Source organism: Maylandia zebra, linkage group LG3 (genome assembly GCF_041146795.1).
Source record: "Maylandia zebra isolate NMK-2024a linkage group LG3, Mzebra_GT3a, whole genome shotgun sequence".
NCBI lineage: Eukaryota > Metazoa > Chordata > Actinopteri > Cichliformes > Cichlidae > Maylandia > Maylandia zebra.
In genome coordinates, this window is record NC_135169.1 from 942,227 (window position 1) to 968,306 (window position 26,080).

Sequence of the window (26,080 nt, forward strand, 5' to 3'; positions counted from 1 at the left end):
ACGCTATGAATTGTGAGATATATGGGACCACGAAGCGTGCACCGGACCACGCTTGATATTTGGGGAAATCGACCGTGTGCAGTCTCTTAATTGGGACACAGCCATTGGCTGTATCCCAATTCAGGGTCTGCAGCCTTGAAGGCCGCATTTTAAGGCCGATTACGTCACCGTGACGCAACGAAGGCTGTCCCAATTCGAAGGCTGCTCGAAATGGGGCCCTCAAATGCGTCCTTCCTTTCCCTGAATTTTAAGGACGTGGCGGTGTAGACTTCAAGACCCAACATATCCCAGAATGCATAGCGCGGCGGTGGGTGTGGATAATTTTTTGCCGAAAAAAACGGTGGATGAGGGGCGCCCGAAGAGTGAACCTTTAAGTACTGAATATTATGTCACTTATTTATGTGCAAATGTTTATTAACAAAGAACATTAAAACATTACTGTTGGCCACATGTCGGCAAAGTTATCTGACATTAGTGACATTTGTACTTGGTTTTAAAGCCTTTACTTTAAAATATACGCCGTTCAATAGCTGAGCTTAATCCTACAGAGAATGATCAAAGCTCATGTAGAGCTGGGCGATATGAGATTTTTTCATATCACGATATGTTTTTTTTCATTTCAGGCGATAACGATATCTATCACGATATAAGCCAAATAACTATATTTCTAAGATTTAAATGTGCCGTTGCTCACAAGTAAAATGTGAAATAATCAGCAGCTTGTTTTTATTTAAATATTTATTTCCCATAATAAGTTCAACAGGGTAGATGTACTTAAGGAACATGAGACTTTTTCAGATAAATAAAGGCAAATATTGCAAACTACACAAAAGGCAGCCGCTAAAGCGTTTACGTTTCAAAATAGACCAAACGAAACAGACTACTAAATTGTCAATTCCACTTAGAAACAAAATATTAATTCTAAAAATAAATCTTAGTTTGTTTTACAGAAGAACAGACAAAACTGACTAACTTTTGTCAATATCAAATAAACTGAGAACTAAAAGGAAATTCTCAATCTCTCCTTGTTGTATAGCTGAGCTTTTCAAACAGTTTTAACAGTTACTTTAGTCTGACAAAAGCCAAATGACGAATTAGCGCTTCCAGTCAGAGACTGAGGCTACGTCCACACGTACACGGGTATTTTTGAAAACGGAGATTTTCCATTTTCATTTTAAAAAATAATCCCGTCCACACATAAAGGCAGAAATGAAGGAAAACGATGCTATGAACATGCCAAATCAGCAGGTGGAGCTAGATTCCTAACCGTGCAGAAATGTTGGCCAATCAGAAGTCTAGAAGCCTCGGTGGGAAAAAGTAAACAAAGCTGGGGCAGAGAAGAAGAACCGAGTCGTATGTGTGGAGGGACAGTAACTGTGTGTATATGTAAGCATTTAAACACTGCAGAGAGTAGAATTAACAGTAACAGTATTGTAGAAATTCATTTCACTGAAACAATAACGTGGCGCACAGTGTGACGCATGCACCAGTTTATTGTATTTCCAGACTTGCTTTCGTGCCGAGTAGCGTGCAATTTACAGTGCACGCTACTCTGTTTTTTGTCAGACTTGAAATAGCCGAAATACCTTCACACTACGGAACTTCTATGGCTCTTCCGTTCGACAATCTCTCCGGCATTGGAACCATCATCTGTTTTCTCTTCGGTAACCTTCAGTCAAGCTCGGTTGATTTTTCTAGTCGGCACACTCATTTCCTCCATTACCCAGGCGGTACGGTCGCTGGCTGCTTCCCAAACAAATGCACGTGCGGCTTGGCACTTGTGCTGTACGTAACAAGTCACGCGACGTGACGCTGCGGCTGTGATTGGTTCGGCTCTGCGCTACTTAATTTGGATTGGCTGACCTTTTTTTTTTTTTTTTTTAAGAGGACAAGAGCGGCGAGGTCTATCGCGATAGCTTAATTTCTCTATCGAGTAAAAGTTATATCGCGATACATATCGTTATCGTTCTATCGCCCAGCTCTAAGCTCATGTAGAAAAAAACAAACAAATGAACAAAAGATTTTCTCCTTCATTTCTGTCAAACAAAGCTGTATGACACGTTTCCAGCTGTTAGTATCATGGTTGCTAGGCAACCTGGGCAGCGCAACGGAGACCGTCCCATTTCACAAGGCTCGGACTTCCGGCCTTAGCGGTCTTTAAGTACGCGGCCCTTGAGGATCGTTGGGGCTGCGTACTTTAAGGCTGCAGACCCTGAATTGGGATACAGCCATTGGTCTGACCCAACAGTAGGAGGCGGTAATGCTCCTTTACGTTGGTTGCCAACCGCCGTTAAACACACAGAAGAAGAAGAAAGGAGGCGGAGGAGTCGAGCAGAGAGAGCTGCTTTTTCATGAAACGGGAGTAAAGTAGTGAACTTACAGGAACATATACCACTAGCAACGTTTGGATCGATATCTGCATCGATCTGCACACCCTTGTCTCCTGGATCGTAGCTGAGATCAGCGTGAATCACGTGGGTCTCTGCTCCCTGTGTTTGGAAAAACTTCCAGCTTCATCACGAAGTTTCTCTCGGTTTGTGGGCTCATCTAAAGGTAAGCACCGAGCTAACTTTAATGTGGGTGCAGTTTATGTTGAGTTTAGCTCTGTTGAGGATAATAGATTGCTTGGTATACACTGGAGTTAGACTGTAGAGTTTGTGATTGCTTGCAACATTATAATGGCTTTTAGGGGGTAAGAATACATACAGAAAAACAGTCTTTGAATATGAACAAAAGGATTGGGTGCAGGGCAGGAGAACAACCAGCCCCCACCCCCAGGACAGAAAGCCACAGGTACAAGCGTGGGGGAGGGCAATCAGCCTTTAGAATAGGACTTAACAAAAAACAAACTAAAAAATCGGCCCGTGTTCCTACATAACATTAAACATGTTAACAGCACAAAAGCCATATTAAACGCAGGCTACTTTAGACCCGGTGTTCCAGATCTACTGGCGTTTAGATCAACTGGCGTTGGTTGAACAGATGTTTGGCAGACTTGCGTTTCAGGAGCTGCTACCGACAAATCAGCAAAAAAACGCCAAATGTGTCATCTGTGACATGTGTGACGTTAATTCAAACACACTCCGTCAGTCTTGATGCTGTTGAACAACAAAATGTTTAAAAATGTGGCGAGTTTACCTGGTGATATCCTCATGCGCGACGCAATCGCGAAAACGGCAAACAATTAACACCACGCCGATGTTGTTCACAGGACAGCAGGAGTAAACGAGCGGGAGACTCTTGTCGTCGTAATCGTCCCCCTCGCACGTTTTATTTCTCCGGTTTCAGCGTTTTTGCTTCACAACTAAAGCGAGCAGTTTACTTTGTGCATTAACATGGACTCGAGTCAACCAGCGCCACCTCTGGCCAAGTGCCACAGCCTACAGCCAGATCAACCTGTGACACACATCTGCAGCACGTTTGAATTCGTTTCATGCACATTTGTACCTTTCAATTGTGTCTGTTTGTGCGTCATGCAAATAAACCTTTGAAAATGACACTAATATTTCACTAGTTTTGTAACATCACATGCTGTTAGCGCAGTCTGTCTGCGTCTTTTCTCTGCGAACAAACATTTTAGAGCTGGTTGTTATATACAGTCTGTATAAGTGTGGTTAATCTAATAAACATTTGTAAGGAGATGACAGTTACTGTGAATGTACAGCAGGTGATTAGTAATAAACAGTCAGACAATGACTCTGACAATCTCATTCAATCTTGCAGATTGCACCTTCTGCGTAAAGTGGTACCACACAGTGTGTGTGGACTTCCCTTGTGCAGAAGGCAACTACAAATGTTGTGGGTGCTAAATAAACAGAGAAAATTGATCCCTGTTGTCTTTGCTTACTGATTGTTTTTAGTGTTGACAATCCACATTGCTGGGATTGCATCTTTCAACATGTTTGTGGGTAGATTTGGATGTACCAGGGTTAACCCTTGTATTATGTTGAAGAACAAAAAAGTGACATTGATTTTGTTGCGGGTCATTTTGACCTGTACTGTGTCAATCCACTCAGAATTGTCAAAAAACTGCACTGAAACAATAGCAACTTTATTTCCCATGAGATAAACATGTAGAACAAAGACATACAACAGTTAGACTTTCCATAACTATTTTAGGAACAATTTGGTTTTTCGTTCTTACAAACACATTTCTTTTGAACTTGCCCAACGTTCTCAGTTTTTCAATGTTCAACATTTTCAGTTTTGTCGACATGATGGACAGAATGTAACTGTGTGCTTTCTGTAGATGTACTTCTTGCATTTCTCACAAAAAGTGCTTGTTTTAAAACAGAAACTTTCCTAACTAAGATTTAAAACAAAAGATTTCTACGTCTCCTCCAGTCTCACAAACAGATGACAAACCAAGCGACACACCTGAGTCACTGACTTTCTTATATCCACTCACCCTCACTGTAGGGCAGGGATAGCTCAGTGGGTAGAGTGGCGGCCCCATGATCGGAAGGTCGGGGGTTCGATTCCCCTGAACAGCTACCCTGAGGTACCCCTGAGCAAGGTACCGTCCCTACACACTGCTCCCCGGGCACCCAATGGCTGCCCACTGTTTCACTGAGTGAATGGGTTAAATGCAGAGAGGGATTTTCCCCACGGGGACCAATAAAGTACACTTCTTTCTTCTTCTTCTTCTTCTTTCTTCTTCTGGCTGTTTAGTACTAATCACTGTGTAACTGCTGTGAATTCACAGTAACTGCCATCTCCTTACAAATGTTCATTAGATTAACCACACTTATACAGACTGTATATAACTACCAACTCTCCAGCCATGTTGAAGGATTGCCTATATTGGCTGGAAATATTCATTTCCAGAGAAATATAGGCAATCAAATGTGTTGTGCAAGAAACGAATTCAAACGTGGTGCAGATGTGTGTCACAAGTTGTTCTGGCTGTAGGCTGTGGCACTTGGCCAGAGGTGGCGCTGGTTGACTCGAGTCCATATTAGTGCACAAAGTAAACTGCTCGCTTTAGTTGTGAAGCAAAAACGCTGAAACCGGAGAAATAAAACGTGCGAGGGGGACGATTACGACGACAAGAGTCTCCCGCTCGTTTACTCCTGCTGTCCTGTGGACAACATCGGCGTGGTGTTAATTGTTTGCTGTTTTCGTGATTGTGTCGCGCATGAGGATATTAGCAGGTAAAGTCGCCACATTTTTAAACATTGTGTTGTTCAACAGCATCAAGACTGACAGAGTGTGTTTGAGATAACCTCACAAGTGTCACAGATGACACATTTGGCGTTTTTTTTTTTTTTTTTTTTTTTTTTGCTGATTTGTCGGTAGCAGCTCCTGAAACGCAAGTCTGCCACACATCTGTTCGACCAACGCCAGTCGATCTAAACGGCAGTAGATCTGGAACACTGGTGTTCCAGATTAACTGGCGCTTAGATTAACTGGATTTTACAGCACATTGTGTTGTGCATTCTGATTGCTGTAGACCATTGTCAATCAATCTAGTGCCATGTCTCCTCTACAGCAGCGGTCCGCAACATCAGGGCTCCTTTGGTACCGGGTCGCGAGAGTTGAGGCTCGGGCGTGAAGTGTATGGTTTTCAGGGTTTTTAATCGTTAAGTCTGGTTTCCTGGGTCTTTTCCCGTGTTGTAGTTGTGTATAGAGCAGGGCGATATGGCCAAAATATTTATCACGATATGTATTTGAAAATTTGCGATAACGATATAACTGACGATATAATTGATGCAAGACAAAATACAACTCCACAACATTACTAGCGCAAAAAGACAACCTTCCTTTTATTTTCACTTAAACAAGAAGCTGGTTTTTATGTACATTAAAGCTTTATAAAAATGTAACAGTGCAAATGCAAATTCCTTGCTGAAAGTTTAACCAAAAGGCATTTCCAGTAGAAATGGGCTGACATATCCTGAGCATAACCATGTATAATATCCACTGAAGTTAAAAAGAGGTGCTTTGCAACATTAAACTGCAGTGTGCAGTACGGATTTTTCGGACCATAAGGTGCACGGGATTATAAGGCACATTAAGCGAAACGAAGCAGTCAGATAAATCAAACTTTATTAAACTCATTCTTCTTGCTTCCTCCACTTATGTACCATTGATTCATTAATGTTGAATTCTCTGGCAGCTGCTCTATTCCCATGTTGTTGCAGTATATTAATGACTAACCTCGTATTGTGGATGGATTATCTCAGTTGGTCTCCTGACTGTAGTTTGGTCCGTTTACAGCATCATGCCATGCGATTGCATTTGTTTCTAACCATGAGGAACCTTCACGTTAACTTTTATAAGTGGAAAAGTGTTAGTGTTCGTGCTCCAGCTTCACTGTTTATGTTATGCTAACATAGCTGTGTCGCTAGCGATTACGTAGCACATCATTTATATACCAGCTAGCCCAACTTCAGTAACCCTACAAATGTCACTGCTGTTTAGTTTCCTGTCTTCATTTATGTTGGAAGTGATAGCAGAGCTGTACGTTTGAATTTTTTCAGAAATCTCTCAGTCAGAACATGCAATATCATGCTTAGGAAACTAGCGAGCTAACTTCTGCTAGCTTCCTGCTAACTTCTGACTCCGTTAAATGTAATAAATTTTTTTTCATGGATGCCTGGAAGTTAAACTTTATAGTTACACCTGGTAAAGCAGCAATGCTGACCGTTTTATTAAAGATGAAAGAATTGAGACAGTTTTTAACTCAGTGATGCTGCAGTGTTCGTTTGACCTGAAACATACGGAGTTTAGGACCCAGATTACTCCCAGATTTAAGAGCATCTTAGTCCGACAAATACGACAATAACGACGGCCGCTTGCATGTTCTGCAAAAAAATGTGCTTTGTCGTGTATCTGACGGACAAACACCAAACCAGTTCCACATCACTGAAGTTGCACCATTTTTACAAACCAATTCTGGTTCATCTGTTTCGCTCAACAATGCGTACAGTGCGTATGAAAACAAAGGCACTGCGCATGCGCGTTTTACTCCCATTCTATCGCGATATTTCATTTTCCTATCGTTGCCTAACATTATACCGGTATTACCTTGAACGGTATAATATGGCCCAGCCCTAGTTGTGTATCTTATTTTGAAAGAACTATTTACGCATTACCATAGTGACTAGAGAGCGTCAAGAAGCAGAGAGGAGGATGTTACTCTCGATGCTGTTGGTGCATTTCAGCAGAACAATGCTAATAAAGTTGCACAATTACACAGCTGAATTTGCGTTCATTATATTTACAAAATACCACAGTTTTTGTCTTTGTCTGTATCATTTTATTTTGTTGTATTTATCCGCAACACCTTAAAGGCCCATCCGTGAAAATATTTTCTGATATTAAACTGGTCCGTGGTGCAAAAAAGGTTGGACACCGCTGCTGTACAGTACAGAATGCGTTGTCTGTGAAGGTTCTCAGTCATCCAGGTCATCGTAGTCAAAGGAGCTTGCAAAGAAATGCGTCTGGACTTCTTTAAGTTACTTGAAGACGTTTCACCTCTCATCCGAGAAGCTTCTTCAGTTCTAAGGTCAAATGGTGGAGAGTCCCAGATATAAACCTAGTGGGAGTATCCCCCACAGAGGGACAAAAGGACCCCCTGATGATCCTCTAATCACCTGAGCCAAGGTGTGAAACTGGGTGTGGGTCCCAATCAGCCAGAGTTTCGGGTGAGTTCATTGTGAAACCTGGCCCCACCTTATCATGCAAATTCCTGAGATCAGATGGCCCAGGATGTGAGTGGCCGCCAAGGCGTCTGGGAAGGGATTTCAAAACTGGATTATAAATGGCAGAAAGTTGGTGTCGTAAATAGAGATGGACCGATCCGATATTACGTATCGGTATCGGTCCGATACTGACCTAAATGACTGGATCGGATATCGGAGAAAAATAAAAAATGTAATCCGATCCATTAAATATCACGAAAGCACCTCACAAAACTTGCAACACGCCGTAACTCACCTCAGAACGTTAGCATGTCGGAGCAGTATGCATCACGTGATAGAGCGGCTGTGGCATGCGGGACCTGTGGTCTGGATAGCATTTGGAGCTTCGCTAGCAACCTGGCATTTCATCTCCGACAAAGTTATCCCCGAGAGAAGTAAAGCAAGTGTGTAAGTCCATCTCTGAATGTTTGTAAAGCATTCCTGCGTTAAGCTTAACGAGCGACTGCCTCTCGCTCTCCGGCTGCTACTTCAATCGTGAAACTGCTTAAATGATCAGCTGATCGGCTTTTCTGTCGCGAGTCCGTCTTTGTTTTTGGCCCACTTTGCACCAGAAAGAGGAAACCAGCGGCTGAACAACAGCAGCACGTTTAAGCTTGATAAGCTGTTGTTAGAATTTATTTAATATTACTTTCTACACCAGGATCTTTTTCTACGTAGCTGACGCTGGTAACTGTGCAGGGGCGGATCTAGCAAAGTTTAGCCAGGGGGGCCGATAGGGCATTAACAGGGAAAAGGGGGCACAAAGACATACTTTTCTTTCTTATTCTCATTTAAAATGTCTAGCTTTTAATAAATAATTATCTGACACACAAAGTTTTAATTTGATGTAAAATGAATAGAAGTCAATTACTGTATATAGTGACTATTAAGTCTAATATATATACCCTAGTAAGCTATAGTACTTTTTCCTTTGGGAAGGTACCATCTGTGCAGTCTGCAATTTTGTTGAAGAAAGATGTTGAATCTATTTAATATTTCTTGAAAAATAATTGATTTCTGTGCATTTTTTTTCACACTGCATCAAATTAAGGTTGATTACGTCGATTAAGCATCATGAGGTGGCGCGTGAGGGGTGGTTCCCTATTTTTTATTTATTTATTTTTGTTGTTGCTGGGAGTTGGAACCCTATTAGTTAGGTTGCTTAATATTTACGCTAAGTACTCTTTAAAATACCAGAATAGGGAGGATGGTGTAGGTCTAAGTTTATTAGATTGATCAGTATTGCTGAACTATTAAATATTTTTTTTGTACACAGGTATAACAGAATAGCTTTAGTGTAGTTGTTGTTTTAAACTTGAGTATGAACTTGCAGACTTGCAAAATGCAGCAAGATATTTTAAAAAACAGTTTTGTTGATTAAAAAACACTATATCGGATTCATATCGGTATCGGCAGATATCCAAATTTATGATATCAGTATCGGTATCGGACATAAAAAAGTGGTATCGTGCCATCTCTAGTCGTAAACCACCGCCTCTGTTCAAAGATGGTCGCTCACAGTGGACATAAATGGCTTCTTTCACTCCTCTTTCAAACCATCTGTCCTCTCTGTCCAAAATGTGAACATTGGCATCCTCGAAAGAGTGTCCTTTATCCTTAAGATGCAGATGGATTGCTGAGTCTTGTCCTGTGGAGGTGGCTCTTCTGTGTTGTGCCATGCACTTGTGAAGTGGCTGTTTGGTCTCTCCAATGTAGAGGTCTGGGCATTCCTCGCTGCACTGTACAGCATACACCACGTTGTTAAGTTTGTGTTTTGGCGTTTTGTCTTTCGGGTGAACCAGTTTTTGTCTGAGCGTGTTGCTGGGTCTGAAATGCACCGGGATGTCATGCTTGGAGAAAACCCTCCTGAGTTTTTCTGATACACTGGCTACATAGGGGATGACAATGTTGTTGCGTCCGTCTTTCTTTCTGTCTGCTGCTGCACGCAATGTTGATGGTGAACAGATCAAAACACTGACAGAATCCATGGATGGCAGGCTTTTGAGTGTCCTTGCAAAGAAAGGTGTTTATATTGGTCGCTGATTTGTTTTTGTTTTGTTTTTGAATGTCAGAAATGTATATTTGTGAATGTGGAGATGTTATATTGGTTTCACTGGTTAAATTAAATAATTGAAATGGGTATATATTTGTTTTTTGTTAAGTTGCCTAATAATTATGCACAGTAATAGTCACCTGCACACACAGATATCCCCCTAAAATAGCTAAAACTAAAAACAAACTAAAAACTACTTCCAAAAACATTCAGCTTTGATATTAATGAGTTTTTTGGGTTCATTGAGAACATGGTTGTTGTTCAATAATAAAATTATTCCTCAAAAATACAACTTGCCTAATAATTCTGCACTCCCTGTTTATGTAAAAAAGCACTTAGACTAAAACTGACATAGCTACGTTAATCCTACTGTAAAACAATAAGACAAGGTACGACCTCTTCCCATGCTCCCAGGATGTGGGGGTGGACGCTAGAACACCTTAGAATGTCTCATCCTAGGGGGTCTGAAACATTTTTTCAATATGTCACCAACTATATGCTTCTAAACACAAATGATTACATGCAGTATTCTACCATATGCAAACTTGTATCATTAAAATATTTCATTTCATTTAATTCATTTCATTTATTTGTTCATTTTCAGGCACAACAAATACCTATATTGAACATAAAATGCACAAAACAAAAAACAAAAATTGCCTGAAAAAGGAGTGGGACGAAGAAAACTTATTGAATCCCACCCCTATTCTCACTCATCAACAAAAAAAAACAAAAAACAATAAACTTCCCGCAGCTACGCCTATCATTGCATACAGACCCATCAACAGCCCCGGGCACATACAAGCATCTAAACGGCAGCTCGCAAACAACAATTAGAGCCTTCATAACTGAATATATAAATTATAAATTGCATTACCACAGGTAACAGGCAGTAATAACTACAAGTAACAAACACACATACATATACATATATGTACATACATACGCACTTTTTTTTTTAAATTTTTTGGAATCCATACCAGCAATGGTAAGAGAAGACATTACAGAGCACACTAAAAACCATCATTGAGTATACTGTGAGCAGACCCACTGTTTGTAGAGAAATTTAAATCTATGAATATTTTGCATTGTTTCAATTGTAAACTCAGACTGTTCCAGATTTTCACACCACATATTTCCCCACACTTCCACACAATATGTAAGATATGGAAGAACCAGGGTACAGTACAGAGTACGAAGTGCATCTTTATCAAGGAATTGTTTCACTTTGTTCAAAACTGCGAGGCTTCTGGAAATTTTGGTTTTTATGTGTCTGACGTGGGGTTTCCATGAAATTTTATTGTCAATTACGACTCCCAAAAATTTGTTTTCACTCACATTATCAATTGGTACACCTTCAATGACAATTGGTAATTCTATATTATATTTTAAATTACCAAAAAACATTGCTTTAGTTTTATTTATATTTAATGATATTTTATTTATGTCCATTCATTTTTTTAAAATTAATTTTAGCTCTCTGTTTACGGTCATTACAAGATCAGTATAATCATCGCTACTGAAAAATATGTTGGTGTCATCTGCGAACAGTATGAGCTTATAAGTACTTGAGAAACATCAAAAATATCATTTATGTATACATTGAAAAGTTTTGGTCCCAACACTGACCCTTGGGGAACACCACATGTAATACCAAGTTTCTCTGAATGGTAATGCCCTATGCTAACATATTGTTCCCGACCCGTTAGGTAACTTTTTAACCAGTTACCAGCTTTCCCTCGAATACCATATCTTTCCAATTTATCCAATAAAATTGAGTGATTGATTGTGTCGAAGGCCTTTTTGAGATCAACAAATTTACCAACTGCATATTTATTTTTATCCAGTGCATTAGTAATTTCTTCTACTGCCTCAATTATCGCCATTGAAGTGGTTCTTTGCGTTCTGAAACCATACTGACCAACATTTATTATTTGATGTTTTTCAAGGAATTTTTCTAATCTTGAATTAAAAAGTTTTTCTAGAATTTTTGAGAATTGAGGCAGTAGAGAAATACGCCTATAATTGGTAAAACTGTGTTTGTCATTACTTTTATATAGTGGTATTACTTTCGCAATTTTCATTTTTTTGGAAAACAACTGGACTGAAATGATAAATTACAGATATATGTTAAGGGACTAGCAATATTCAGAATAACCTGTTTAACTACAGACATATTTATGTCATGATAATCCATTGAAGACTTACTTTTACATTTTAATGTGATATTTATTACTTCTTGCTCATTTGTAGCTGAGAGGAACAGTGAAAAGGGATTTGATTTTACTGATATTTTCATTTTTATGACACGGGATGTTCGCTGCTAGTTCAGGGCCAACATTTATGAAGAATTTATTGAACCCATCGACAATATTACTCATGTTGTGATTTTCACCATTTGCATCAGTAAAATATTCAGGATATGATGTTCCAGAAGATCCTTGTTTAATTAAGTTGTTTAACACATCCCAAGTTCCTTTAATATTGTTTTTATTTTCATATAATCTTCTTCTATAATAAAATTGTTTGCTCGTTCTTATAATATCAGTCAATTTATTTCTATATGCTCTATATCTTTGTTCCACTTCTTTTGTTTTTACTTTGATAAACTGTTTATACAGATTATTAATGCTTGCAAAAAGAAAAACAATTCCTTTTGTGAGCCAAGGACTTTTTATCTTTTTTTTCCTTTTCTTTGTCATGTGTTCGTTTATAGGACAATGTTTATTGTACCACATAGTAAAAATATCTAGAAAATTATCATAAGCCTTGTCCACATCTGACTCTTCATACACCGCTTCATACACAGCTGTTGTTAATTTTTTTTTCTTTATCTATTTGTCATTTCACGTTGTAGTATTACACAAAATTTTCAGATCTAATAGAAATAAAATAAGTGTTTCATAATTCATTCAATTTATTGTCTTTATTTATAACTGCCATTATTATTTCATTCTACTATAGAATCTTACAAGAAAGAGGCAAAATTGTATTCCATTGTGCTTTATTAGCTACATTGGTTAAAAAATGAATCAACAATGCCAAAAAAACCTATCAAAACAACATACTGGAAAATAGTTATTCATCACTTGATTGATTCAATACAACACTTGGGCACATATATGCGGGACGTTTCGTGGCTGTGTTGATATTGCGCTGTCTCTTAACCAGTGTTGGGTAAGTTACTTTAAAATAGTAACTTAGTTACATTACTAGTTAGTTCTCTCAAAAGTAACTCAGTTACTTGAAGTTATGTGTTACTTTCAAAGTAACTAGTTACTAGGGAAAGTAACTTTGGTTTTACTCAAAATTCTCTTGTTAATGTGTTGCTTCCATAACTTTGCCAGTCTTCTAGCTTGCTTACTTGCCACAAGTGCACTGTGCCACCTACCAATAGACAGGAAAAGATAATGTGCATATTTCCATGAGAGAAATCCCACACCTGGACCGTCATTGACTGCTGCCATGATTCCAGCCTACGTCACAGCGTCATGTGCGCCTTTTACATCCAACACAAAAACTGCAGTCGTGATGCTTTCGATTGTACTCAGAACTCGGAAATTCTGCCTTCTGAATAGGAAGATGTAGGTAACACCAGACTGCACATGAGCTGCATACAGAGCTGGACTGGGACAGAAAATTGGCCCGGGCATTTTGACTAGAGACTGGCCCACCATTGTAGGGAAAATCATAAAGCCTTTGAATGAAAATAAACACTGTTGTGACAGTGATGTACACTGTTTTGATGGTATATATGCATTAATCTATCAATCGTTTGTTGTAAGATTCAGATAATTATTTTTTTAAAGCTAGACATTTTAAATGAGAATAAGAAAGAAAAGTATTTCTGTACTTCTTTGTGCCCCCCTCTCCCTGTTAATGCCCTACATGGACCCCTGGCAACACTTTGCTAGACCCGCCCCTGCACAGTTACCACCTGTCAGCTACCTAAAAAAGGATACTGGTGTTATTTGTCTCTCAGAAACAGTTCATAATTTCCCTTCAACTCATTCATGTCACCTAAAAGATAAACCTGTTTCTCCATCACCTGCTCAGCTCTGATGATCCAGTAAGGACATCTCCTGGTATCATCTTCATGTTTCCCTCTCACCAGATAACCAAACCATATCATGACCAGCAGCTTTTTTGCAGCTGTGGCTCCAGCCAACATCAGCTGATACTAAAAATTAATATTAAATAAATTCTAACAACAACTGATCAAGCTTAAACGTGCTGCTGTTGTTTAGCGCTGTCAGGGACCAAGCAGTAAAGCATAAAGGACACAGGTGGTTTTAATTCAAAAAATGGGTTTTATTGACCCAAAAATATGAAAATATATTTAACAAAGCCAAAACTTAAACGGGCAGACCAATAAAAGAGGTCAACTCAATAGACTAAACTCAAGATAATAATTAACAGAACCTCAAACAAACATATGACAAACTGACCTGCTGAAATGACACACAGGGGGACTTAAATACTGGTTTAGCTAAACCAAATGACACACACGGGGGAAAACAAAATGGCTGCCATATAACCAACTAATACAAAACATTTAAACAAACGTGAAACACCCCCCAGGCAATGAAGCATGTGGTGCAATCCAATTAGGCTGTCAGTAGTACTTCAGGTCTCCCAGCCCTTTGCCACACCTTTTGCCAGACAGGAGGAGACACCAACCCCCAGGTAACTCAAACAAAGAAAGATGTATTAATATAACATAAAACAGAACTTTGACCTTGCAAGGTTAATATGTGTGCACGCCATATAAACATTGGAAGGTGTGATGGAAAAATGAATATATTTAATAAAGAAACAATATTGAACAATAAATAGAATATTTTAAAGTAGTGACTGTTAATTAAACTAAAGTGAACAGCGGGTGGTGAGGTGTGGAGCTTACCATGTGTGGCATGCCATCACACACCTCCCCTCTTCAGAGCTCTCGCTGGAACAGCGAGAGAGATAGTCAGCAGTAAGGTTCTCCTTGCCTGGTACGCTCCACCCACTCCTTCAGAAGGTTTATATGCAAGACCTTGCTGGAGCGCAACTGCCCTGGGGTGGACACCTCATATGTGGTGGGTCCCAGCTTCCTCATGACTTCAAATGGCCCCTGCCACTTTGCCAACAATTTGTTGTTGTCACTGGGGAGGAGCACGAGCACCTTTTGTCCTGGCTCAAACGCACACTGACGAGTAGATTTATCATACCAAGACTTCTGCTGCTGCTGGGCCTCCACCATATGTGATTGAGCAAGTTCACTCATTTTCTCCAACTGTTCTCTCATATGAATGACATAAGACAAAATGTTCTTGGGTCCCTCCTCCACCTTGTCTCCCTCCCAGATCTCCTTTAACAGAGTTAGAGGGCCGCGAACCTCATAACCATACAACAGCTCAAAAGGTGAAAAACCTGTGGAGGCTTGGGGGACTTCTCTACAAGCAAAGAGTAGATATGGCAGCCATTGATCCCAATCGTTACCACTGTCGTTGACAAACTTCCTGAGCATCTGTTTCAATGTCTGGTTAAACCGTTCTGTCAGCCCATCAGTTTGAGGGTGGTATGGTGAAGTTCTCAGACTCCGGATACCCAACAACTGATAAACTTGCTTTAACAAAGTAGACATGAAGTTAGTGCCTTGATCAGTTAGTATTTCTCGTGGAAACCCAACTCTTGCAAAGAACTGCACTAAACAAAATGGGCCTGGCCTTTATAGATTTTAAAGGGAACACCTCAGGATATTTTGTGGCATAATCTGTTACAACAAGCATGTAACGATTTCCTGCTTTGCTCCTCTCAACAGGCCCTACAATATCCATTCCAAGACGCTCAAAAGGAGTGCCGATGACAGGGAGAGGTTGGAGTGGAGCTCTATGGGGGATTTTAGCAGATGTTATCTGCCACTGTGGGCAACTTTTACAAAACCGAGCCACATCTTTGCTAAGACCGGGCCAGTAGAAATGATGTTTGATGCGAGCTGTGGTCTTGTGTTTACCAAGGTGGCCAGCCCACGGAATAGAATGCCCTAAGGTGAGAATGGCGTGTCTAACCTTCTGGGGAACCACCAGCTGCAGCACCGACCCCTGCTGACGATACAGAATGACATTTTGCAAGATGTACTCACTGTTAAGAACCTGCTCCACTCCAGGTTCCTTTTCTTTGGCCTTCCGGAAAAGAGATATTAAAGATTGATCAGATTTTTGGAGTTCAGCAATTTCAGTTGGAATATTAAACCCTAGGGGTGACGGTGTTGGCTCAGCGTCTGTTAGTGTATCCACAGGTGAAAATTTGAATTTCTCCTGCCTTCTTTGTCTGCGGGTCTTCCGTGGCTTCACCACAGTTGTCTCAAACTCCTCATTAAAAAAAGGCAGGGCACTCAGGGTCTCAGAGTGGGTATTGACTTGCTTAGCCTGAGCTCTGGTAACAGCTACATAACACTCCTCAGTCTGCTCAGACTCCAACAAATCAAAAAGCACAGGAAGGTCACGCCCTAACACAGCAGAGTAAGGCAAACTGTTCACAACACCCACATTCAGCAGATACATCTGGTCCTGAACTTTAATGTAGATGTCAGCTGTCGGATATCTTTTCTCATCTCCATGGACACAACAGATTGAAATTGTATCACTGGTGCGAACAATATTAGGTGGGGCAAAATCTGAGTGAATAAGAGACCGAGAACTGCCAGAGTCAAGAAGGGCATTGAGTAGGCAAGTTTATTTGTATAGCACAATTCAACAACAAGGTGATTCAAAGTGCTTTACAGAGACATTAGAAACAAAAACAAATAAAAAGCATGATTTAAAATTGATTAAAACAAGCAAATAAACTAACTAATTAACAAACAAACAAACAAAACAGTATATAAAATCAAAACAGATAAAATCAGAACAGTAGATAAAATCAGTAGTTAAATGTAAGTTTTGAAATTTAAGCTTAAAAGTGTGGATTTGGTGCTTTATTCAAATGCAGCTGAGAATAGGTGAGTCTTCAACCTGGATTTAAATAAACTGAGTGTTTCAGCTGATCTGAGGCTTTCTGGGAGTTTGTTCCAGATATAAGGAGCATAAAAGCTGAATGCAGCTTCTCCGTGTCTGGTTCTGACTCTGGGAACTGATAAAAGACCGGATCCAGATGACCTGAGGGATCTGGAAGGTTCATACTGGGTCAGGAGGTCATTGATGTATTTTGGTCCTAAACCATTCAGAGCTTTATAGACCAGCATTAGGACTTTAAAGTCTATCCTCTGACGGACAGGCAGCCAGTGTAAAGACCTCAGAGCTGGACTGATGTGGTCCACTTTTTTGGTCTTAGTGAGGACTCGAGCAGCAGAGTTCTGAATGAGCTGTAGTTGTCTGACTGATTTTTTTAGGTAGACCTGTAAAGATGCTGTTACAGTAATCAAGCCTACTAAAGATGAATGCATGGACTAGTTTTTCCAGGTCCTGTTGAGACATCAGATCTTTTATCCTTGAAATATTCTTGAGGTGATAGTAAGCTGACTTTGTTATTGTCTTAATGTGTTTTTCTAAGTTTAGGTCTGCATCCATCACTACACCCAAATTTCTCGCCTGGTTTGTGGTTTTTAGATGTATAGACTGAAGTTCTCTGGTGACCTGTAATCGTTTTTCTTTGGCGCCAAAGACTATTACCTCAGTTTTGGTTTTGTTTAGCTGGAGAAAATTGTGGCACAACCAGTCATTGATTTCCTCAATGCATTTACCAAGAGCCTGCACAGGGCCTTGGTCTCCTGGTGACATTGTGATATATATTTGTGTGTCATCTGCATAGCTGTGATAGTTTATTTTGTTGTTGTTTATAATCTGTGCCAGTGGGAGCATGTAAATGTTAAACAGAAGGGGTCCCAAGATGGAACCTTGGGGAACTCCACATGTGATACTTGTCTGCTCAGATGTGAAGTTACCTATTGATACAAAGTATTTCCTGTTTTCTAAGTATGTTTTGAACCAGTTTAGTACAGTTCCTGAAAGACCTGTCCAGTTCTCCAGTCGTTTGAGTAATATGTTGTGGTCAACTGTATCAAATGCTGCACTGAGATCCAGTAGAACCCCATTCACTTCAATCTGACTCATTTTGATGGATTTGTCACTCTCCTGCTCAGGATCAGCATTAGAACGAGGGGCAAAGCACATTTGCACCATTTTAGCAGAATTTCTTGGGCACATAGGTTTTGTATGGCCCTCTAATCCACAAAGATAACAAATGAGCTTCTTACCAGAGGCCTTTGGTGGTCTAGTGGTAGACTGAGAGGTCTTACTGGTGCTTGTATTTGCTGAATCCAGATGGTTTTGCTGAGGTATCTTCCGGGTGTCCCTCGATGCCTTCCATGCATTATGGCTCCATGCTTGCCCCTTCTTTCTGGCAGCAACAAAAACATCAGCTAACCGAGCCGCTTCCATTGCTGAACCAGGGTTGTGTTCTCTGATCCAAACCTGAAGCTCAGGAGATAACATTCTGAGAAACTGCTCCAACATTATAGTTTCACCAATGTCATGAATAGTTTTACCCTTCGGCTGGATCCATTTCCCATAAAGCTCCTTCAGTCTCGCATATAGCTCGCGAGGGCTTTCATCTGGTTGAACATCCAGGGATCTGAATCTTTGCCTATATGTTTCTGGGTTAATGTCATATTTTGACAGAATAGCTGATTTCACTTTATCATAGTCTAATGAATCATCAATGTCCATGTGAACATAGGCACCTCTAGCTTTACCAGTAAGCAAGGGTATCAAATGAAAAACCCAATCTGATTTCTGCCATCGATAAGCTGTAGCCATACGTTCAAATGTGATCAGGAAATGTTCAATATCATCAGCTTCAGTTAATCTTTCCAATCTGCCCTCTATTTGTAGGGGAAACTGAAATGCTGGTGAAATGGCTGGATTGGAATTAGTCATAACTGGTTCAGCCTGGGCCTGCTGAGCAGAGGAAGAAGGATGAATATCAAACTCTAATGATTCAGAGCGAGCTTCTGCAGAATCTGATGGTGATGTTCTGACTTGGATTTCTGACTGCAGAAGTCTAAACTGATGTTGAAAGGCTTTAAATCGCTGTTCTTGTCGTGCATTTAACTCACTCTGTTTTGCATCCCGGACATCCTGTTGTTCCATGTGAGCATGTAGCATATTGACTAGATCAGACAAAGTAGGCTCCTTTTCCACTCTCTCCACAACTTCAGTGACTCCTGAGGCTCCATTTTCCTCTTCTTCGCAGGTTTGCTGAGCAGATCCCTTTTTCTTTTCATTCTTGCCACCACGATGCATTCTTCTTCCTCATGGGGAAAAACAGAAGAAAGAAAAAAAAGAAAAAAAGACCTGTGTCCAATACTGGATGATCCCACTGCTGCCACCAATTGTCAGGGACCAAGCAGTAAAGCATAAAGGACACAGGTGGTTTTAATTCAAAAAATGGGTTTTATTGACCCAAAAATATGAAAATATATTTAACAAAGCCAAAACTTAAACAGGCAGACCAATAAAAGAGGTCAACTCAATAGACTAAACTCAAGATAATAATTAACAGAACCTCAAACAAACATATGACAAACTGACCTGCTGAAATGACACACAGGGGGACTTAAATACTGGTTTAGCTAAACCAAATGACACACACGGGGGAAAACAAAATGGCTGCCAACCAACTAATACAAAACATTTAAACAAACGTGAAACACCCCCCAGGCAATGAAGCATGTGGTGCAATCCAATTAGGCTGTCAGTAGTACTTCAGGTCTCCCAGCCCCTTGCCACACCTTTTGCCAGACAGGAGGAGACACCAACCCCCAGGTAACTCAAACAAAGAAAGATGTATTAATATAACATAAAACAGAACTTTGACCTTGCAAGGTTAATATGTGTGCACGCCATATAAACATTGGAAGGTGTGATGGAAAAATGAATACATTTAATAAAGAAACGATATTGAACAATAAATAGAATATTTTAAAGTAGTGACTGTTAATTAAACTAAAGTGAACAGCGGATGGTGAGGTGTGGAGCTTACCATATGTGACATGCCATCACAAGCGCGATATCCTCTGGTTTCCTCTTTCGGCGCAAAGTGGGCAATAAACAAACAAGAGAGCCGATCAGCTGATCACTGATCAGTTTTCATGATTGAAGTAGAAACGGGAGAGGGAGGGGGGAGAATGAGAGGAGAGGCAGCTGTGCAGCAAAGACACAGAATAACTCCAGCTTTGTGTCTTTGTCTTTGTAGCTGAATTACAGGACAAACTGTTCCTTTTCACCTCAATAAGAAACGCGTAATATTTTCTCTGAATACCAGATGGGACGGTTGGCAACTCTAATAACTTATGAACAAAATAAAGTGCAACATCATTAACTTCATAGCACCCACCCAGCTGTATAGAAACTCCGTCATGCTAGCTAGGACGCAGTACGGAAAAAGTCAGCACAACGAAAATAAACTCCACCTAAACTTGGTTTATATCTGACCCAGAGAGACTGCAGGCCATAACTTCTTACCTGAAGTTCAGTTCACACTCGGACCGGCGGCTGCTTCGGGTCTCTCCTCTTGCCTCCCTTTTCCTTCATCCACCTGCTGGCCTACACCACTTGCTAATGTTACTGAATCTGTGGAAGCTCCGCGATAGCCACCACACAAAGTAACGAGTAACGACCCTATCTAAATCCCAGTAGCGACTAACGCGTTCCTGATTTTGGCATAATAACTAGTTACCGTGCTCGTTACCACAATAATAATGTAGTTACTGTAACGCGTTACTTAATAACGCGTTATTCCCAACACTGCTCTTAACTGATCAAATCTTGCTGTGGTAGCAGCTTTAAACTCTGTATGACCCAGGTTGATAGAGGGTGTCCAGCCTGGGTCGCATTCCTGCATTTTGTAGGCTGGTTTTCCTACAAAACACAACAAACATTAGCCCATAAAGCAGCAGAGTGCAACAAATTCAATTCAAATCAATATAAGACTTATTTGTAACCTACATCAACAATTATGTTATTATAAATTACGTAATAACTACAACAGAAGACTTACCTTTGTGGAAATGCTTGGAGCAGACTAACATGTGAGCTGGAGTGTTCTGAAACGTTATATTTGGTCTGCAATCAAGGCCATCCGTCAGCTCTTTGTTACTTCGGAAACATGGCTTAAACAATTTCTCTTCCACGACGTAATCCGATAACAACCGATCTCTTTACTTGTCGGCTTCTCGTGTCTGTCATGCGACCGGCTATTGCAGTTAATAATACAACAGCTTCTTACCATTTTTGGTGTTTATTTTTATCGCTGTGTGACTGTTTTCATGTGAAAGCCTCCTTGCGCTAGTACCGCTTGCCACTCATTCCCAGAATCCTTTGCGGTTTTACCCCTGAATGACGTCACATTTTCAATCTCTATTTTGCGGCAAAATTATCCACACCCACCGCCACGCTATGATTTGCGGGAAGCATGGGACCACAAAGCGTGCGCCGGACCACGATATTGATATTTGGGGAAAATCGACGGTTCATTTTGAGTACGCATTTGGTATACACCTCAGATTGGGACAGCCGTCGTCGTGTCACTGTGAATTAATAGGGCTGAAAATGCGTGCTTCAAGCGTGCAGTCTCTTAATAATTGGAACACAGCCCCAGACAATAAAGTTAGTTCCCGGCTATGAGCCCGACACGGAACCAAACGTATTAGCCTGAGATCTCCTTACCACAGTTAGGAGCCGCAGACCTGGCCGAGGTAACAAGAGAGTGCAAACATGTTGAGGGATTGGCTGTGTTAGTTCATTGAGAGATTTTTTTTGGAAAGAAAACAGTTTTCACTTACAGTTGAAAACTAATGTGTACGCTTATCCCTGCAGTTTTATTTTGTTAAATACAAACAAAATTGTAGCAAAAGTGCTGCTGCATGTCTGGCCAGAAAGAGTTGTTTATTTGGTAGTTCAATGAAATTACTGTACTGCACTGCTGAGTGACTGTCATCTGCTCGCCAAATACATTTCATTACAATGTTGACCCTGTGCTAGGGGTGGGTGATATATACGATAGAAACGATATAAATTTGGCCAACGATAGAGATTTTGACTATATCGCGATAGCGCATGTTGATGATGGCATCAAGCTGAGCTTGTTTTGGTCGAAAGCATCGCAGCAGCTACAACCATTATCGTCTGCAAATTATGCCGGGCAACAGTCGTAGCACTTTTGAAATATGGGGAAAGCCAAAAACTGCGCTTCCTCCACTTCCATAACATTGATTCATTAATGTTGAATTCTCTCACAGCTGTTCTATTCCCATGTTGTTGCAGTATATTAATAACTAACCTCATATTGCGGATGAATAATCTCAGTTGTTCTCCTGACTGCAGTTTGGCCCGTGTACAGCATCCTGCTATGTGATATCATTTGTCCCTAACCACCAGAATCCGTCACGTTAACTTTTATCGAGTGAAAAAAAAGTTGGCGTTCATCCTCCAGCTTCACTGTGCTAATGTTATGCTAACATAGCTGTGTCGCTAGCAATCACGTAGCACATTATATACCAGGTAGTCCAACTTCAGTAACCCTACAAACGCCACTGCTGTTTAGTTTTCTGTCTTCATTTATGTTGGAAGTGATAGCAGAGCTGTACGTTTTAATTAGTTACAAAAATCTCTCAGTCAGAACATGGTATGTCATGTTTAGGTGGAAACTAGCGAGCTAACTTCCTGTTAACTTCTAACTCTGTTAAATTTAATAAATTTTGTTTTCATGGATTCAGAGATGTTACACTCGATAAAGCAGCAACGCTGATGATTTAATTAAAGATGAAATAATTTAGACTGTTTTTAACTCTTAGTGTTCGTTTGACTTTGGGACCTAAATTGGACGGAGTTTTGGACCCAGATTACTCTGCGAAGCTCCTCACTACGGCAGCCATAATGCTCTGACAATCCATCAAGCGGTGGGGCTTACCAAAGTTGTACTAAAACATTTTTAACAGATTTCTGCAGCCAAAATCGGTTCGAGGTCAGTAAGCACAACAAGAATTCATACATAAGGCACACTCTCGATTTTTGAGAAAATTAAAGGATTTTAAGTGTGCCTTAAAGTGTGGAAAATACGTTATAAAGAAGAAAAGAATATATCGTGATATATATCGTTACCGCACATGCTTCAAATTATATCGCGATTTGAATTTTAGGCCATATCGCCCAGCCCTACCCTGTGAGTCAGTGGCTTCTTCCCTTTCAAGTTCCTGTGCTAACTTGCATATGACAAATGAAACTTAAAGGCTTCAGATAGTTAAGAGTGAGAAAAAAATTGTGCTCATGTTTGCAATTTTGTCTTGTTACACAATATTTGGAATTAAATAAAACAAACAAAACACTACATTTTAGGAATGGGTTGTACATTTTGTGGGTGTTTTCGTGTTTGTTTGTTTGTTGTACTACTTGGACACTAAAGTGGCCCTCCAATTAAGCTAGAAGTGGACCATGGCTCATTTGAGTTTGAGACCCCTGCACTAAGTGAACCGAGCAAGATGATTAAATTTAGAAAAACATGCTTAAAATCATCTGGTCTTCATGAGCTTCATTGCATGTGTGTATGTGTTAGTAGGATTAATACGTTTTGTGCTCATGTATGTAATTTTAATTCCCCCCCCCCCCCTTTTTTTTTACCCAAACAAAACTGTTTTCTACACTTTCTTGATTCAGAAACATCTAAAAAAGAAAATCTCTATCTTAGTCAGGCACAACTAAATTCATGCAAGTTGACCCAGCCAACCACACTGTGTGTTGTTAACAGGTACCCCCTCATGATGTGTGCCACTTCCTATCTGATTTTTGCTCCCCCTAAAAGGCAGGAATATAGAGTGTGACCAAATTTCTTTGTGGTGCAACTAAAAAAAATATTTGGTTACACCGGTGCGACCAACTGTTCGGGTAAAAACAATAAAAATAAATAAAAAATCTCTGCAACTCTCCGTGTGGTCAACAACAGACACACATTATTCCCCTATTGTGGCATAAACCAATCAGAGATAGTCAGGGGCAGAACCTCTCTGATTGGCCGTGGTCCAGTTGAAAGTGCAGGTGAGTAGTTTGAATAAAGTGATATCGATTCATTAAATCCTGAATTGACTTTTAAATATAACTGTGTTTTACCAGAAACACCAGATTCTCAGGTTAAAGCTCACAGAACTATTTCAACAACCACCACACACCAAATGAACTACAACCACCACACCGCAAATGAGGTACACGGATTGCACACAGATTCTGAGCTGCAGGTTTTGTCTCTCTCCAACCAAAATTCACCAAACCAGCAGCAAAAGAAGCAGCAAACTGCGCTTGACATATGATCAATGTTGTCATGAGTTTTGCCTCTTTTTTTCCACCACGGTAAAAATCACACTTCATGCACAGCTCGCTCTCTCTCTCTGTACTTCAAGAACAGTTTCCCGTCTCAAATCTCTGTTTTCTGCATTATTCATTCGCTTATCACCCACCAGTCTACCGTTGTTTACAGCGCTGTCAGCCAGTCTTTTTCTTTACTTTTTTTCACTTAAATGACCTCGGACAAGAAAGCCTAATTTTTCTGCTGTTCAATACTGAACAAATTTAAACTTTTTAAAATTATTCATAAGATTGCAGAATGTTTTTAAGGTTATCTGCTATAAAAAGTCAGGCCAGTCTCCTTCATGTTTTTCTGTGTTTTGTTCTCAGTTACTTTCACACAAAGGCATCTGCTGTGATGTTCACAATTCTGATGAAGTCTCACATGTGTCAGTACTGATAAATGATCAGAATTATAATATTTCTGACTGTCTGAGGCTAAGTTGAATCGAATCAGGACTTTGAGAACTGGAATCGAATGGATTGTAGAAATCAGTGATGATACCCAGCCCTAGTGAGTAGCCTAGGCCTGACAGAAGTGGATGTAGCTCTGGTTAATAAGAAAAGATTAAAAGAACTATTGATAACCTTTTGTTAAGTTAAGGCCTGATCCGTCTGAAATTCATAGCCAGTGCTCTGACACGGTGCCATCAATCTTTGAATGCTGAAAAAGCACAGTGTATACAGAAAACACATTACAGGGAGTGCAGAATTATTAGGCAAATGAGTATTTTGTCCACATCATCCTGTTCATGCATGTTGTCTTACTCCAAGCTGTATAGGCTTGAAAGCCTACTACCAATTAAGCATATTAGGTGATGTGCATCTCTGTAGTGAGAAGGGGTGTGGTCTAATGACATTAACACCCTATATCAGGTGTGCATAATTATTAGGCAACGTCCTTTCATTTGGCAAAATGGGTCAAAAGAAGGACTTGACAGGCTCAGAAAAGTCAAAAATAGTGAGATATCTTGCAGAGGGATGCAGCAGTCTCAAAATTGCAAAGCTTCTGAAGCATGATCATCGAACAATCAAGCGTTTCATTCAAAATAGTCAACAGGGTCGCAAGAAGTGTGTGGAAAAACCAAGGCGCAAAATAACTGCCCATGAACTGAGAAAAGTCAAGCGTGCAGCTGCCAAGATGCCACTTGCCACCAGTTTGGCCATATTTCAGAGCTGCAACATCACTGGAGTGCCCAAAAGCACAAGGTGTGCAATACTCAGAGACGTGGCCAAGGTAAGAAAGGCTGAAAGACGACCACCACTGAACAAGACACACAAGCTGAAACGTCAAGACTGGGCCAAGAAATATCTCAAGACTGATTTTTCTAAGGTTTTATGGACTGATGAAATGAGAGTGAGTCTTGATGGGCCAGATGGATGGGCCCGTGGCTGGATTGGTAAAGGGCAGAGAGCTCCAGTCCGACTCAGACTACAGCAAGGTGGAGGTGGAGTACTGGTTTGGGCTGGTATCATCAAAGATGAGCTTGTGGGGCCTTTTCGGGTTGAGGATGGAGTCAAGCTCAACTCCCAGTCCTACTGCCAGTTTCTGGAAGACACCTTCTTCAAGCAGTGGTACAGGAAGAAGTCTGCATCCTTCAAGAAAAACATGATTTTCATGCAGGACAATGCTCCATCACACGGGTCCAAGTACTCCACAGCGTGGCTGGCAAGAAAGGGTATAAAAGAAGAAAAACTAATGACATGGCCTCCTTGTTCACCTGATCTGAACCCCATTGAGAACCTGTGGTCCATCATCAAATGTGAGATTTACAAGGAGGGAAAACAGTACACCTCTCTGAACAGTGTCTGGGAGGCTGTGGTTGCTGCTGCACGCAACGTTGATGGTGAACAGATCAAAACACTGACAGAATCCATGGATGGCAGGCTTTTGAGTGTCATTGCAAAGAAAGGTGGCTATATTGGTCGCTGATTTGTTTTTGTTTTGTTTTTGAATGTCAGAAATG

The 26,080-nt window shown here is 40.4% G+C and overlaps 1 protein-coding gene across 1 annotated transcript in view; it reads left to right on the plus strand.

The window, feature by feature from the left end:
* The first annotated feature begins 2,215 nt into the window (after window positions 1-2,215).
* The window catches only part of LOC111500388 (uncharacterized), a 29,601-nt gene continuing 5,736 nt past the window's right edge, over window positions 2,216-26,080 (plus strand). The window contains exon 1 of the mRNA XM_076878374.1: window positions 2,216-2,553. The gene's annotated coding sequence lies outside the window, so the exon portion shown is untranslated. The remainder of the gene's footprint in view (window positions 2,554-26,080) is intronic.